Here is a 15,301-nt window from a genome sequence, read left to right as displayed (position 1 = left end):
GTTCCAACCAAGGCTTTGAGGACTAGTAACTCAACCCATGAATACTACTGGGCTCCAGACCCTTTGTCTAACCAAGGCTCCAAGACTAGTAATTCAACCCTCAACTTTTTCGGGAATCAAGAGCATTTGTCCAACCAAGGATTCTAGGACTAGTAACTCAACCTACCAAGGGATTCTAGAGCTTTTTTCCAACAAAGGCTTCCAGGACTAGTAACTCAACCCAAGATGATATAGGTATGCTAGAGCATTGTTCCAACCAAGTCTTCTAGGAATAGTAACTCAACCCAAGTCTTTACAGGTCTTCCAGAGCATTTGACCAACTAGGGCTCCCAATAACTAGTAACTCAACCCAAGCTAAAGGAAATGTGAGAACCAAATAGAAAAAAAAAAATAAACCCACAACACCATGGTTATCAAGGAAATGGAAAGGCTAGGAAAATCCACTATCAATCCAAGCAATCCTCTATGCCAATGACATATCATGACCAATACATGACATGCATATGCCATGCATGCCAAAAATAGCGAGGAAAACGTAAATGCAACTTGATACTTGCAAGAAAAGACCGTTGTAGCTATTGATCCTCTTGCACTTTCCTGCTCTTCGTTTTCTTTCTTACTCCAATACTCTAAGAATTCCACACCCTCAAAGAGTGCTCCAAGGAACTCTAATTGTCCGAGAGTATGAGAAAGAGAGAGAGAGAGAGAATAGAGAGAGAGCTCCAAAAATTAACTCACAAAAGTCTTACCAACTAATCCTCAGAAGCCGTTTTATCAATGAGGCCTCTAATTTCTTCAATTTCTATTATTTCCCTTAAAGTTCCTCCTCACATGTAACCTGTGACCTTTCACCTTCATTTTCTCCTGATTTCCATTATTTTCGTAAATAAATGTGCCAAAATGTTATTTTTCCTTTTCAAAGCCTTTTTCATTGCCTTTTCCAATTTACTTAGTCATAATAACCAAATGAACACCCACTAGGATGTTTTTTCCACCATTGAGCTTTGAATAAGTGTCCCATGATTGTGCTCTTATATGTTTTTACATGAATTGTTAACCAGGGTTGTTATAGATGTCGAGACATCTGAATCTTTCCAAGGTTGTGATTCAAATCATAAAAATGAATTGTATGAAATTGTTTCTAACTATGATGGGATTTTTTAGGAACCAAGTGGGTTGCCTCCAAAGCATGATACAAAACATGAGATTCACTTGCAGCAGGATTCTCCTTTATCAAACATTTCTATGTACAATTTGTCAGCTACTGAGATGGAGGAGATAAGCAAGTAGTTACAAGAATTATTGAACCAAGGGGTCATAAGACCAAGTTCTTCTCCATATGGCTCACTAATGGTGTTGGTTCTAAAAATGGATGGCACATGGAGGATAGGCGTGGGATACATAGCACTGAAAAAAATAACGTGAAGAATCGGTACCCTCTCACTCACATTGATGATTTGTTAGATCAATTGAAAAATGTTGTTTATTTCACAAAACTAGACTTGCGTAGTGGTTATCATTAGGTCATGATTGCAGAACAAGATGTATGGAATATTGTATTCATGACGAAACAGGGGTTGTTTGAATGGTTGGTGATGCCATTCATACTGTGCAATGCTCCAACCACATTCATGAGGGTGATGAATGATATTTTTAGGCCTTTTCTTAATCATTTCATAATTGTGTATCTTGATGACATTCTTCTTCATAGTAGGACATGGGATGATCATGTGTGTCATGTTAATAAAGTGATTGATGTTTAAAAAAAAGGAAAGTTGTATGTAAAAATGTGTAAATGTGAGTTTGGGAAGACCTCTTTAGTTTACTTAGGTCACATTATTGGTGCTAGGCAATTGAAAACAAATCCTTATAAAATTGATGCGATTGTAAAGTGGCCTAAATTCACCAATGTTACAGAGGTTCGTATCTTTCTAGGTGCAGTACAATAATGGAGAAGGTCCATTTCTAACTTCTACACCATTACATCCCCCTTACATGCATTAATGAGTGTGAAGAAAACCTTCGAGTGGGGGGGGAAAGCAACATAAAGCCTTTGACACACTAAAAGGGAAGATCAACATCACACCATTTTTGTCCTTACCTCACCTTCAGTATCCTTTTGAGATCAAGACAAATGCTAGTGGATACACCATGGGAGTTGTATTGATGCAACGGAGGAAACTTGTATGTTACCTTTCATAAAAATTCTCCCAAGTCGTTGTAAACTATCCCAAATACGAGGAGGAGTTTTATGCCTTGGAAGTAAAAACACTATTTGATTGGAAAGGCGAGCATCATTCACATAGATCATTGGCCCTTGCAGTACCTTCTGTTATCACTCAGGTTGTCCTTAAGCTCCGGAAAAGGATACGGCCGAGGTAACCACATACCAACTTTGGACTGCAGGTTCTAGCCAACCTGCAATCAGAGAGGGCTCTCTCTTTATGATTTAGCTTTGTTGAAAAGGATTTTAGGCTAGGTTTTGAGTTCAGAGAGTTTTGTTTTGTTTTTGGAGGGAAAATTGATGTTTTCAGACAGAGAGGCAAGGCATAGTCTGGTAGTTTCAAACCATTGGGCGTGGAGTCGAGGAGGAGAACTGCTAGTGCGTTTATTTGGTCGAAAGAGAGGGAAAATGGAACAAGATAGCTGCGCATGAAACAATATTTCGGGTTTAAATGATGGAAATAATGTTAAGTAATGAGAGGCAGTTAAGGATCTCTCAATCAGTTTAACAGATGGAGGTAACAGAGCTCTACCTAGGGTGAGTGAAGAATCCCTAGATAATTGGCCAACACAAATGAATCGGGGTAAACATGAGCCAGGAGGAATTCATATTCATAACCAATTCAATCAGAGGAAAACATAAAGAAATAGCAGAAATTGAGCATAGAGTGTATTTAAACAAATTCTAAGCTATTCTTTCTTTCTGCTATTTAGATAGTAGTAAACATTAAACAGAGGTAAGATGCACTTAATGCTTCAGGCTGCAGTACAAGAATTCCATCTTCATATCTCCAAAAACATTTATTTACAACATTCAGTTTGCTCTCCAAGATTTTGGCAATCTTTGATTATAGAAAAAACTCAGGTATACAATGCGAGTCTCCAGTGAAAATTCTCAATCAACCAACCCTTGTAACAATGTAGAGGGTGGTATATATAGGGAAAAAATCTCTACAACTTCTTTTATTACAACTTGACCTAAACAGGTCTAAAAGAAAGATGATTACTTAACCTAATCCTATCTAGAAATAAATGCAAAAAATATCTCGGGCTGCGCTCAGGGCCGCCGTATCAAAACTGAGTAAATGATGTTGTCCTTGGTGGCTTGCTGCAGTGTTTTCTAAAATAAATGTGTATGGGTTTCTGCATCTTTTCTGTCTAGCTGAATTTAAAGCTTTAACTGTGATTTGAGAGCGAGGATGGGCTTATACCTCTTCGTTTGACTTTCTGGGGGGCTCATCAATGTTCAGGTGCTTCGAGCCCATAAAAAATTCTTCAGCTGATACTCTTCGGCTCTTCATCTTCCTCTGATACTCTTTGGCAATAAACCAATGATGTTCTGACGTGCTAGTGGGTCTAGTCACAAATTAATGGCCGCTGTTCGGCCTCTGTTTCCTTCAAAACTGTTTTCTGCTCCTCTCGGCAAGCTTCGCGAAGAAAAATGGTTCATTCAGCGCTTTTCGGGCTTCCTGGGGGCTGCAGAATGAAAATATTCCCTGAAGATTCCCCATTATGGCCCAAAAAATCTAGCTAGGCGCAAATCACTCATCAAAAACTGCCTCAGAAACTGATTCCAGGGCTCCGAAGTGCGATTTTTGCTCCTTCGTGCCAAAAAGTGATGATGACATCAACATGACGTCACGTTGTACGGCGGGTGACATCAGCGATGACATCAGCATGATGACATGGTGGGATGACGTCACCGGGTGACGTCATCATGTACGGATGGTGACGTGGCATGTACAGTGGCAGGAGGCAATGTGGCTGGACGACATGTCGCGGTGACTGGGCCGGGGGGGTGATGCAGGCGGGTGACGTGGGGCTTACGTCACAGGGGAGGGCGGTAAGCGATTTTGGGCGCACTGCCTTAGCGCCTGGTCGGTTTTGGGGGGACGGGCTCCGCCACACCCCAGAGCTTGACGCGTGGCAGGAGTACGGCGGCAAAACCGCCGAACTCCCAGACGCTAAAGCTCGGGCAGTTGGTGCGCGAAAAGGCCCACCCACCGTAGATCTGGGACGAGCCAGATCTAGTGGCTGGCGGGGCGGACAAAGAGACGGAGGGTTATGGCGGGGCGGACAAAGAGACGGAGGGTTATGGCGGGGGAATATACAGGGAATATCCCGATTTTAATAATGCGCGCGGGGGTTTAGACTTAGGGAAAGGGGTTTTATGGGTTTAAAATGTGCACGGTTAATGTATTTACAGTTGGGGCTTAGGGATATGGGGTAAATCATGGTTTTTTGTGCGCGAGTTTAAAGATTTATGCACAGAACTTTAGTTTAGGGGTGGAAAGAGGGTTTTTTTTTTAAGGTTTAGGGCTAGGGGAGAGGTTATTAATCTGGCCAGGTGTCAGATTAATCCTGGCTTGGACACGGATGGGCTAAAAGCAGCCACAGATGGACTATTCTTTCCCTGACTTAGAAAGAATATGGCTATATTGCCAGGGGGGGGATATTTACATAGGGAATTTTATATACAAATTTTTAGTAGGGGAAAGGGGAAAACTGATAGGGAGTTATATAATATTGTTAGTAGTTAATATGAAGATGATAAGCAGGCGCCAAGGTCAGGGACCTTAGGCTAATTTTGGGGAAAGGAGTTTGAAAAGAAATAAAATCCTTGAGTGAAGCAGATCTTCACCAAGGCAACTGATATGGATGATGATGAAACTAAGAGAAATCAAGCAGATCTTGACCTCTTTGGGAAATTAGTAAGTGACTTGGGGAATTAGAAGAAGGGGGAGTTAGTTATATCCACCTTTGAGATCCTTTGCATGAAAATTGCCTACACTGTGATCTGTAAAGATAAAGCACTTTGTAACACAAAATTGATCATAAATTATTATTCTGCAACCACACAACTACCTACCCAGCCTACTCTCCTAACATTTTTTCTTCTTTTGAATTGGGTGCACTTAGACTTGCAAACCCAGATTTACAATTTTTCTTTTGAATTTTTCCTATCTAAATCTACACTTATTTCTGCCAGGGCCCAGATTAAACAGTTGGGTCCCTTTGATTATCTACCTATCTACAGATCTGCCAAGATTAAACTGTTTGGACAGATATCATTCTCTATATTCTAAAACAGGAAATTGAAACCTAGGGAGACCAAGATTAAACTGTTTGGACCTCCCTTAAATGAAAATTCTTCGAAACTGGAACAACTCATCAAAAATTGGAATACAACAGTGCATTTGGACTAAGCATACTTCATGGCACCTCGTGGAAATATGGAACACTGCAACCTGCAAAGTATGACATATTTGGCATGTAAAAATGTCAATCATGAAAAATGATACCCTGTTGCAATAGGAGGCTAACAGTGGCCCCACTCGGGGATGGCTTTTCCTTGTGAAAAGTCAAGAACAGTAGGTCAGACTGCCTTGATTTTCTATTTGTTGCTGTAGACTGGAAACATTTCTTTGTTCTGGCTACTGAAAATATAAACTTTGAACTATGAACAACCTCCTCCTCAAATGAATTACTGTGAACTGTACAACATCGCCTGCTTTCTTCTGCGTGCTTGATAATTATGTACAATGCTGCTGGAACATGCCTTTGATTGCGGATAGTTCTTTTCTACCATGAATTGCTTGTAGTGTGACAGTTTTCCTTTTGCTTTTTTGTGCCTTGGTGCAAAGACAAAGTTTTCAGAACTAGGGCACTTGCATCAGTTACCTCTTCACAGAATTTACTGTTGTTCTTTAAACAATCGGCTTGATTATAAAAATGAAAACAAAGCGCTAATATATACAACTAAGACTGTACAAAGATATATATAAAACTGTATTGTGTCCCTTTCAAAGTGTTGGCATTATGATTCAGGTGTTGTCCTTGATGGCAACCCATTCAGGTGGTAGATCACTATTCTTGATGATCAGCTCTCTATTTTTAAGAAAGACGCAGGCAATCTGTTCAGAAAGTGCGTCCCCGCAGGTATACCATGCAGAAGCCGCGTCCAGGGACGCAGGCCAGCCGTTCAGGGGGTGCGTCCACCCAGTGCACACATTTCAAGACAGAGAAAAGCACGAGGGGGTTTCTTGTGTGGTATCTAGCCGACGGTTTTGTGTTTCTATGGTGTCAGCTCGTGGTATTGTTCCATGTTTTGGGGAGGAGCTTGCCTATATAAAGCAAAGGAGTTCATTTGGATTCATCATCATCTTTGGTTGAATATCTTTTGGTGTGATCTAGTCCAGATCTATGAGGGCGAATCTTCTAATGGACTGTGATCTCTATGGCGCATGATCAGATCTGCAGATCTGACTGTTTGGGCTAGTTCTGAAGTCTTCATATCTTTTATATCTGAAGGGACGCAGGTTCAGTGAAGTGCAAGTGCGTCGAGACGCAGTACAGTAAGGGCTCAGGTGCGTCTCTGAAGCGAAAGACGCGGCGCGATAGTATTATTGGGTGCGTCTTTGAAGCAAAAGACGCGGCGCGATAGTATTGTTGGGTGCGCCGGTACGCAGAGCAGTTTAAAGGAACAGTGCGTCGGTACGCAGAGCAGCAGAAGGTAAAACTGCGTCCAGTCGCAGGCCACAGAAAGAAAAATTGCGTCCCTGTCTTAAGATGATCTGTTGACTGTATTTTTCTGTTCATAAGGTGTTCTGGGTTAGTTCTGTGATTACTGATCTGATAACTGTAGTGGACTGTAACTGTTGTATACTTGTTGATCATTTGATTCTTCATGAAAAGAAGTAGGGGGTTGTAGCTCCCTTCCAGGAGAGACTGGAGAACGAGAGAGAGTTGTAGCTCTCTGCAGGTTGCAGCCTGCATACTGGTAAAGGACTGCACCAGTACAAAATCATTGTAAAAGAATTTCTAAATTGAAAGAAGATAGAGACATATTGCAGCAGGTGGTTTTCTCCCACATTGGGTTTCCACCTTACATCTTGTGTTCTTTGGTGTGACTGTCTATTTTCTTTGTTCATGCTCATTATTTTATGGTACTGATATGCAAGAATAATTCAAAAGATCAAATAAGGAATATTTGTTAAATTGCTAGATAATACTGATTCACCCCCCCTCTCAGTATTATTTCCAACAATTGGTATCAGAGCAGGTCCTTCAGAAAAGCTTGATCGCTTGAAGGTAGATCGTTCATCATGAGCAACTACGAGAGAGAAGCATCAATCAGGCCACCAGTTTTTGATGGGACAAACTTCAATTATTGGAAGGTAAGAGTTACTGCATATCTTCAATCTCTTGGTACAGAAGTTTGGGACATTGTAGAAACAGGCTATGCTTTTCCTTCAGCCACTCCTACAGATCCAGCTGAGAAAAAGAAGTATGAAACAAATGCAAAAGCAGTCAGTACTCTATTAGGAAGTATATCCCAAACAGAATTCATGAAGGTAATGCACTTCAAATCAGCAAAAGAAATATGGGACAAAATGATCACGAGCTATGAAGGAGATGAACAGGTAAAACAAGCTAAACTTCAAACTCTCAGGATTCAATATGAGACTCTCAATATGTATAATGATGAAAGTGTGGCTAATTATTTTCTTCGGGTAGATGAGATTGTTAATTGTATGAAAAATTTGGGTGAAGAAGTAAAAGAGTCTATAGTAGTTCAAAAGATTCTAAGATCATTATCCCCCAAGTTTGAATCTAAAGTATCTGCAATAGAAGAAAAAGAAAATCTCCGTGTTCTCACTATGTCTCAGCTACATGGAATTCTAACTGCTTATGAAATGAGAAAGGGAGGTCCATCAGACAGAAGGGAGGCTGCTTTTAAGGCATCAGGCAAAGAAGATCACTATGAAGCAAGCCATGTTCCAGAAGAAGAGGAAGAAGAATCAAATTTTGTCAGAAATATTCAAAGGGGTTCTTGAAGGTTCAGAGGTAAGCTACCCTTCAAATGCTTTGCTTGTGGGAGAGTAGGTCATTATGCTGCAAAATGTCCTTATAAGGATAAAGGAAAGGAACCAGCTAGATGGAACAAGAAACAAAGTGCAAATAAGAAAAGCTACTACACCCATGAAGATAGTGATGGCTTATCAAACAGTGATGAAGATGAACAAGGTAATAAATATAGGTTGTTAATGGCATTTGAAGATGATGATTATGAGGATGCTGTAGATGTGGATAACCTTTATGATGAAATTACTAGACTCAAGAGATGTATAGAAGAAAAGAACATGATCATTGATACTCTACAATTTCAAATTGATGAAAAGGAAAAACATCTTGAAAAATTAGAAGGTGAAATTGTTGGTCTTAGAAAAGAAATTGAGAAAACAAAAGCTATTAATCTCAAGTTTGTCAAAGGATCTGAAACTTTGGATGAGATTATCAGTGTGCAGCGGTCTCCACTAAATAAGACAGGTCTGGGCTATAATGGAGAAACTTCTCAAGCATCCACTTCAAAAAGTTATCTTGATGCAGCAAGAAGAAATGAGCAAAAGCACAATGAAGATCATCAGGTAAAGCAGGGACAAACTTCAAACAGAAACTATCAGGGGCAATCCAGCTTAAGGGTGAACAAAAGCCACAACCAGCCACAGGTAAAATCTTCCCAGTTTGGTTCAAGAATAGATGAAAATAGAAATTACAATCAGTTGGCTGGTAGATTCAATAACCGCAGAAGCTTCTTCAATGGACAATGCTTTTCTTGCCATAACTTTGGTCACAAAGCAGCTCAATGTGTTGCGTATAAAACATTCATGACTAGGGAAGCTCAAAAACAAAGAAGTATGACAGGGATTACAAAAAGGACCTATAACAACTTTTCGGCTCTTGAAAATGAAGTTGAATGTTCTATTTGCAATAATTTTGGTCATGAAGACTTTGAATGCAGAAGCAGGTTTCAGGAAAGAAAGGAACAAGAGCGGAAAAAGGAACAAGCCTCAGGAACCAAAACATGGAGAATAAAGGAACCTCAAACAGAAAGATGTGGGATAGCATTTTATGCAGAAGGACAGGAAAATCTATGGTACATTGACAGTGGATGTTCGAAGCATATGACAGGTGATAAAGAAAAACTTGAGTCTTATTCTATTTTAGAAAAGGGAAAGAAAGTCTCTTTTGGAAATGATACTCCTGCAACTATAAAAGGAAAAGGTATTGCTCCTTTAAAAGAAGATGTTAAGGCTGGAAATGTTTTGTTTGTTGATGGATTGAAGCATAATCTACTAAGTGTCAGCCAGATGTGTGATCAAAGAACCGAGGTTATATTCAGATCAAATGGATGTCTTGTTCGTGATCTTGATACAGGTAAAACAGTTCTCAAAGGGAAAAGAACTCCAAATAATCTATACATATTTGAAGAAGGACAACAACAATGCTATCTAAGCAAGGATGAAGAGCACTGGTTATGGCATCGAAGGTTGGGACATCTAAGCTTCTCACAAATAAGGAAAGCATGCAAATATCAGGCAGTTCGCGATCTTCCAGATATCAAAATTCCTGACAACACCATATGCAGATCATGTCAGTTTGGAAAACAAACCAGGACTAACTTTCCAGAGAAAGAAGGATCAGCTAGCATGCCTCTTGAGCTAGTACATACAGATGTATGTGGACCATTCAGGAAAAGAACACCTAGAGGAGAGGAATACTTGATATTATTTATTGACGATTTCTCCAGGTTTGTTTGGTTAGGACTTATGAAGCACAAAGATGAAGCATTCGAAAAATTCAAATCCTTCAAAGCCTTGGTTGAAAATGAATCAGGTCACAAAATTAAGTGCCTCAGATCCGACAGAGGTGGGGAATTTACTTCAAATGAATTTTTCGATTTCTGTGATGAACATGGGATAAGGAGAGAATTCTCTACGGCTAGAACTCCTCAGCAAAATGGAGTTGTTGAAAGAATGAACAGAACAATCCAACAAATGGCTCGTGCTATGCTTGATGAATCAGGAACTCCCGCAACTTTCTGGGGTGAAGCTGCACATGCTGCGGTTATTATTCTCAACAAGACAAATGTCCGGGTGAACAGCACTCAAACTCCTCATGAGCTCTGGAGTGGTAAAACTCCTTCGGTAAAGCACTTCAAAATCTTTGGGAGCAAATGCTATATCAAGAATACTGAAGAGCAGCTTGGCAAACTTGATCCTAGAGCAGATGAAGGCATTCTTCTTGGCTATTCTCCACATAGCAAAGCATACAAATGCTACAATAAAAGACTTGGCAGAATTGTTGACAGCATTGATGTAGTGGTTGATGAGAAGGGATACATTCCTAGGCAAATACATCATGAAGACATCGAAGAAGATGAAAGCTACCCTCAAAAACAGAATGATGAAGAAGAAGAACCTCATGAATAATCTCAAGAAGAACCTCATGAAGACGTAGAAGAACGAACAAGAATAGAAGAAAAGACTCCATCCAGATATGTTTAGAAGAACCATCCAGAATCTCAGATCATGGGACAGAAAGAAGCAGGTATACAAACTAGAAGAACAGTTGCAGAAGCTTCAAGCTATTTGGCATTACTCTCCTCTACTGAACCACAAAATGTGAAAGAGGCATGCAAAGATGAATGTTGGGTGAAAGCAATGGATGAAGAACTTGAGCAAATCGAAAAGAACAACACTTGGGAGCTGGTTCCTAGACCAAAGGATAAGAATGTTATCGGAACAAAATGGGTCTTCAAAAATAAATTGAATGAAAATGGAGAAGTAATTAGAAACAAAGCCAGACTTGTTTGTAAAGGGTATGCGCAGCAAGAAGGAATAGACTTTGAAGAAACTTTTGCTCCTGTTGCAAGACTTGAGGCCATCCGAATGTTCCTTGCTCTCTCAAGTTTTCAGAACTTCAAAGTATTTCAAATGGACGTAAAATCAGCCTTTCTGAATGGAGACTTGGAAGAAGAAGTGTACATTGAACAGCCAGATGGGTTCATTCTTGGAAATGATCCAAATCTTGTATGCCGATTGAAAAAGGCTCTCTATGGTCTCAAACAAGCCCAAGGGCTTGGTACTACCGGTTGGACAAATATCTTCATCAACAAGGTTTTTCAAAAGGTTCAGCAGATAGCAATCTGTATATAAAAGTTGAAAATGACAAATTGCTAATACTTGTTGTGTATGTAGATGACATTATTTTTGGCAGCAATGAAGAAGCTATGAGTCAAAGCTTTGCCTCGATCATGCAGAAAGAATTTGAAATGTCCTTGCTAGGAGAACTGACATACTTCCTTGGTTTGTAAATCCAACAAAAGGAAGGAGGAATCCTTTTATCTCAAACCAAGTATCTCAAGCAGATTTTGAAGAAATATGGCATGGAAGATGCAAAACCAGTATGTACACCCATGGTCACAGGATGTAGTCTCAGTGCAAATGATGAATCTGCAGCAGTACATCAACCAACCTACAGATCTATGATTGGAAGTTTACTATATTTGACAGGTACCCGACCAGACATCATGCATGCAGTTGGAATAGTTGGAAGATTTCAGGCAAATCCGAAGGAGACTCATCTTCAGGCAGTGAAGAGAATTTTCAAATATCTTCAAGGGACTCAAAATTATGGCTTATGGTATCCTAGAGATACAGATCTCACTCTTCATGCTTATACAGATGCAGATTGGGCCGGAAGCGTGGATGACAGGAAAAGCACAAGTGGTGGTGCGTTCTTTATGGGTTCCAGACTGGTATCTTGGTTCAGCAAGAAACAGAGTTCAATTGCCTTGTCTACAGCTGAAGCGGAATATGTTGCTGCTGCATCTTGTTGCACCCAACTCCTTTGGATGATGCAGACCTTGCAGGATTATCAAATCACTTGTACACCTCCAATCCCTATCTTATGTGACAACACAAGTGCAATCAACATCTCAAAGAATCCGGTTATGCATTCAAAAACCAAGCACATACCAATCAAGTACCATTTTCTCCGGGAACAAGTACTTGAACAGAAGGTCAAGTTGGAGTATGTTCCTTCTAAGGAACAAGTTGCTGATATTTTCACCAAACCGTTGCCCAGAGACACTTTTGAATACCTCAGGCAAAAGCTGGGGGTTGTTGATGCATCATCTTGTTGAACCTCTTCTTATTGGTGGTACAAGCTCAGGGGGAGCACATAATGCATTGTTGGCATTATGAAGAAGGAGATCTTGGAAATAGCTGCAATATGTCTCTATCTCTTTCATGGTGGATTTCTGGTTATTTGCAGATCTGGAGGAGCATGAGCGTAGGGGGAGCATACCCTTTGCCCTTGATGTCAAAGGGGGAGAATGAAGCTGAAGATCATGAGGTTGCCATCAAGTCCAAAGGGGGAGATTGTTGGCATTATGATTCAGGTGTTGTCCTTGATGGCAACCCATTCAGGTGGTAGATCACTATTCTTGATGATCAGCTCTCTATTTTTAAGAAAGACGCAGGCAATCTGTTCAGAAAGTGCGTCCCCGCAGGTATACCATGCAGAACCCGCGTCCAGGGACGCAGGCCAGCCGTTCAGGGGGTGCGTCCACCCATTGCACACATTTCAAGACAGAGAAAAGCACGAGGGGGTTTCTTGTGTGGTATCTAGCCGACGGTTTTGTGTTTCTATGGTGTCGGCTCGTGGTATTGTTCCATGTTTTGGGGAGGAGCTTGCCTATATAAAGCAAAGGAGTTCATTTGGATTCATCATCATCTTTGGTTGAATATCTTTTGGTGTGATCTAGTCCAGATCTATGAGGGCGAATCTTCTAATGGACTGTGATCTCTATGGCGCATGATCAGATCTGCAGATCTGACTGTTTGGGCTAGTTCTGAAGTCTTCATATCTTTTATATCTGAAGGGACACAGGTTCAGTGAAGTGCAAGTGCGCCAAGACGCAGTACAGTAAGGGCTCAGGTGCGTCTCTGAAGCGAAAGACGCGGCGTGATAGTATTATTGGGTGCGTCTCTGAAGCAAAAGACGCGGCGCGATAGTATTGTTGGGTGCGCCGGTACGCAGAGCAGTTTAAAGGAACAGTGCGTCGGTACGCAGAGCAGCAGAAGGTAAAACTGCGTCCATTCGCAGGCCACAGAAAGAAAAATTGCGTCCCTGTCTTAAGATGATCTGTTGACTGTATTTTTCTGTTCATAAGGTGTTCTGGGTTAGTTCTGTGATTACTGATCTGATAACTGTAGTGGACTGTAACTGTTGTATACTTGTTGATCATTTGATTCTTCATGAAAAGAAGTAGGGGGTTGTAGCTCCCTTCCAGGAGAGACTGGAGAACGAGAGAGAGTTGTAGCTCTCTGCAGGTTGCAGCCTGCGTACTGGTAAAGGACTGCACCAGTACAAAATCATTGTAAAAGAATTTCTAAATTGAAAGAAGATAGAGACATATTGCAGCAGGTGGTTTTCTCCCACATTGGGTTTCCACCTTACATCTTGTGTTCTTTGGTGTGACTGTCTATTTTCTTTGTTCATGCTCATTATTTTATGGTACTGATATGCAAGAATAATTCAAAAGATCAAATAAGGAAGATTTGTTAAATTGCTAGATAATACTGATTCACCCCCCCTCTCAGTATTATTTCCAACACAAAGGGGTCATGGTAATGCTTCAGCATACGACCATTGATAGGGCCTCCTTCAGCAGAACAATCCTCGACAGATCTGAGAAAATAAGTGTTATTTCCCTGAATAGCAGAAATAACCAATGGACCTCTCCATAGAAAATCAAACTTGGCATGTTTGCCCTTGTCTTCCCTTCTTGAGTCCCATCTTAGAACTTTGTCACCAACATTGAAATCCTCAGCCTTAGCTCTCTTATCAAACATATTTTTGAGCTTTTCTTGCACAATTTGAGCTCTGCCATAAACTTGTTCTCTGGTTTGCTGCAGATGGATGGTCTGATTGATTCTTCTTTGAATGCCATTCGGTTCAGCCTGAATCTCTTGTAACAGCTTGATAGTAGGAATGCCCAGGGATGAAGGAAATCTAGCATCCATGCCATATACTAGCTCATAAGGGCTCATCCCAATTGATCTTTTGCTTGAAAGTCTGTCTGCCCATAGGGCATTTACGAGTTTTTTGTGCCAGTTCTTCTTGTTTTCTTCCGGCACTTCCTTTATGATGTTGATGAGGCTTTTGCTAGATGATTCGGCCAAGCCATTACCTTGAGGATAATAGGCTATGGAGTGGCCCAAGGTAATATTAAATCTGTGGCAAAAGTTGATCATCTTTTTGGACTTAAAAGCAGCGGCATTGTCAGTGATGATTTTCTCAGGGCAGCCAAATCTAGAAAGGATGTTGCACTCAAGGAATTGGATAATGATGGTGTCATTGGCTTGTCTACAGGGAATGGCTTCAACCCACTTAGTGAAATAGTCAGTGGCTGTTAGGATCCATTTGTGCTGGCCTGAGGAAGAGGGATGGATTTCTCCAATGAAGTCAAGACCCCATTGTTGAAAAGGTTGTTCGGTTGAGATGGGTTTAAGGGGCAAGGGTAACAGCTTTCTCTTACCCTCAAAAATTTGGCATTTGTGACATGACATGGAAAACTTCTTTACATGTGCAAAAAGAAAGGGCCAATAAAAAGCAGCCCTTAAAATTTTATCAGTACTGGACTTCCAATATAAATGTCCTCCACAGTCACCTGCCTGGAATTCTTTCATGACATTGTTAGTTTCATTCATGGTTAAACAATTAAGCAATATACCTTCATGATTTCTCCAAAATAATGCACCATCTATAACACAAAACTTTAAAGCCTTCATTTTCAAAAATCTTTTCTTGGTTCTGGACAATCCTGGGGGAGCACACAGGTTTAACAATACAAAGCATATATCAGCATACCATGGGGATTGTAAAAAGATTTCACTGATCTGTGGAGTCGCCAGCTCCAGTTCATTGTCCAGCTGGTTAATCTCTAAGGCTTGAAAATTTGTTTCGGGCATCATTTTAGCTAAACCTTGTCCCTTTATCAGCTTGGTTGGTTTTATTTCTATGTCATATTGAAGGATGTTTGAAATCCACTTGCCTCTTTTGCCTTCTAATCCTTCTTGAGTCAATATGTCCTTTACAGCAGCATGTGGGACATAAGCAATCACGTGTGAATATAAAATGTACACTCTGAAATCCTTGATGGCCTTAACAAGTGCGTAGGCCTGCTTTTCCATTCTTGGGTACTTCAAAGGGGCGTCTCTTAGAGCTC

This window comes from Pinus tabuliformis, chromosome 4_2, assembly GCF_031772625.1.
Source record: "Pinus tabuliformis cultivar Carrire ecotype Pingquan chromosome 4_2, CPIR1, whole genome shotgun sequence".
NCBI classification, from domain to species: Eukaryota; Viridiplantae; Streptophyta; class Pinopsida; order Pinales; family Pinaceae; genus Pinus; species Pinus tabuliformis.
The sequence above is the reverse complement of the archived record's forward strand: the minus strand, read 5'-3'. Positions refer to the sequence as shown.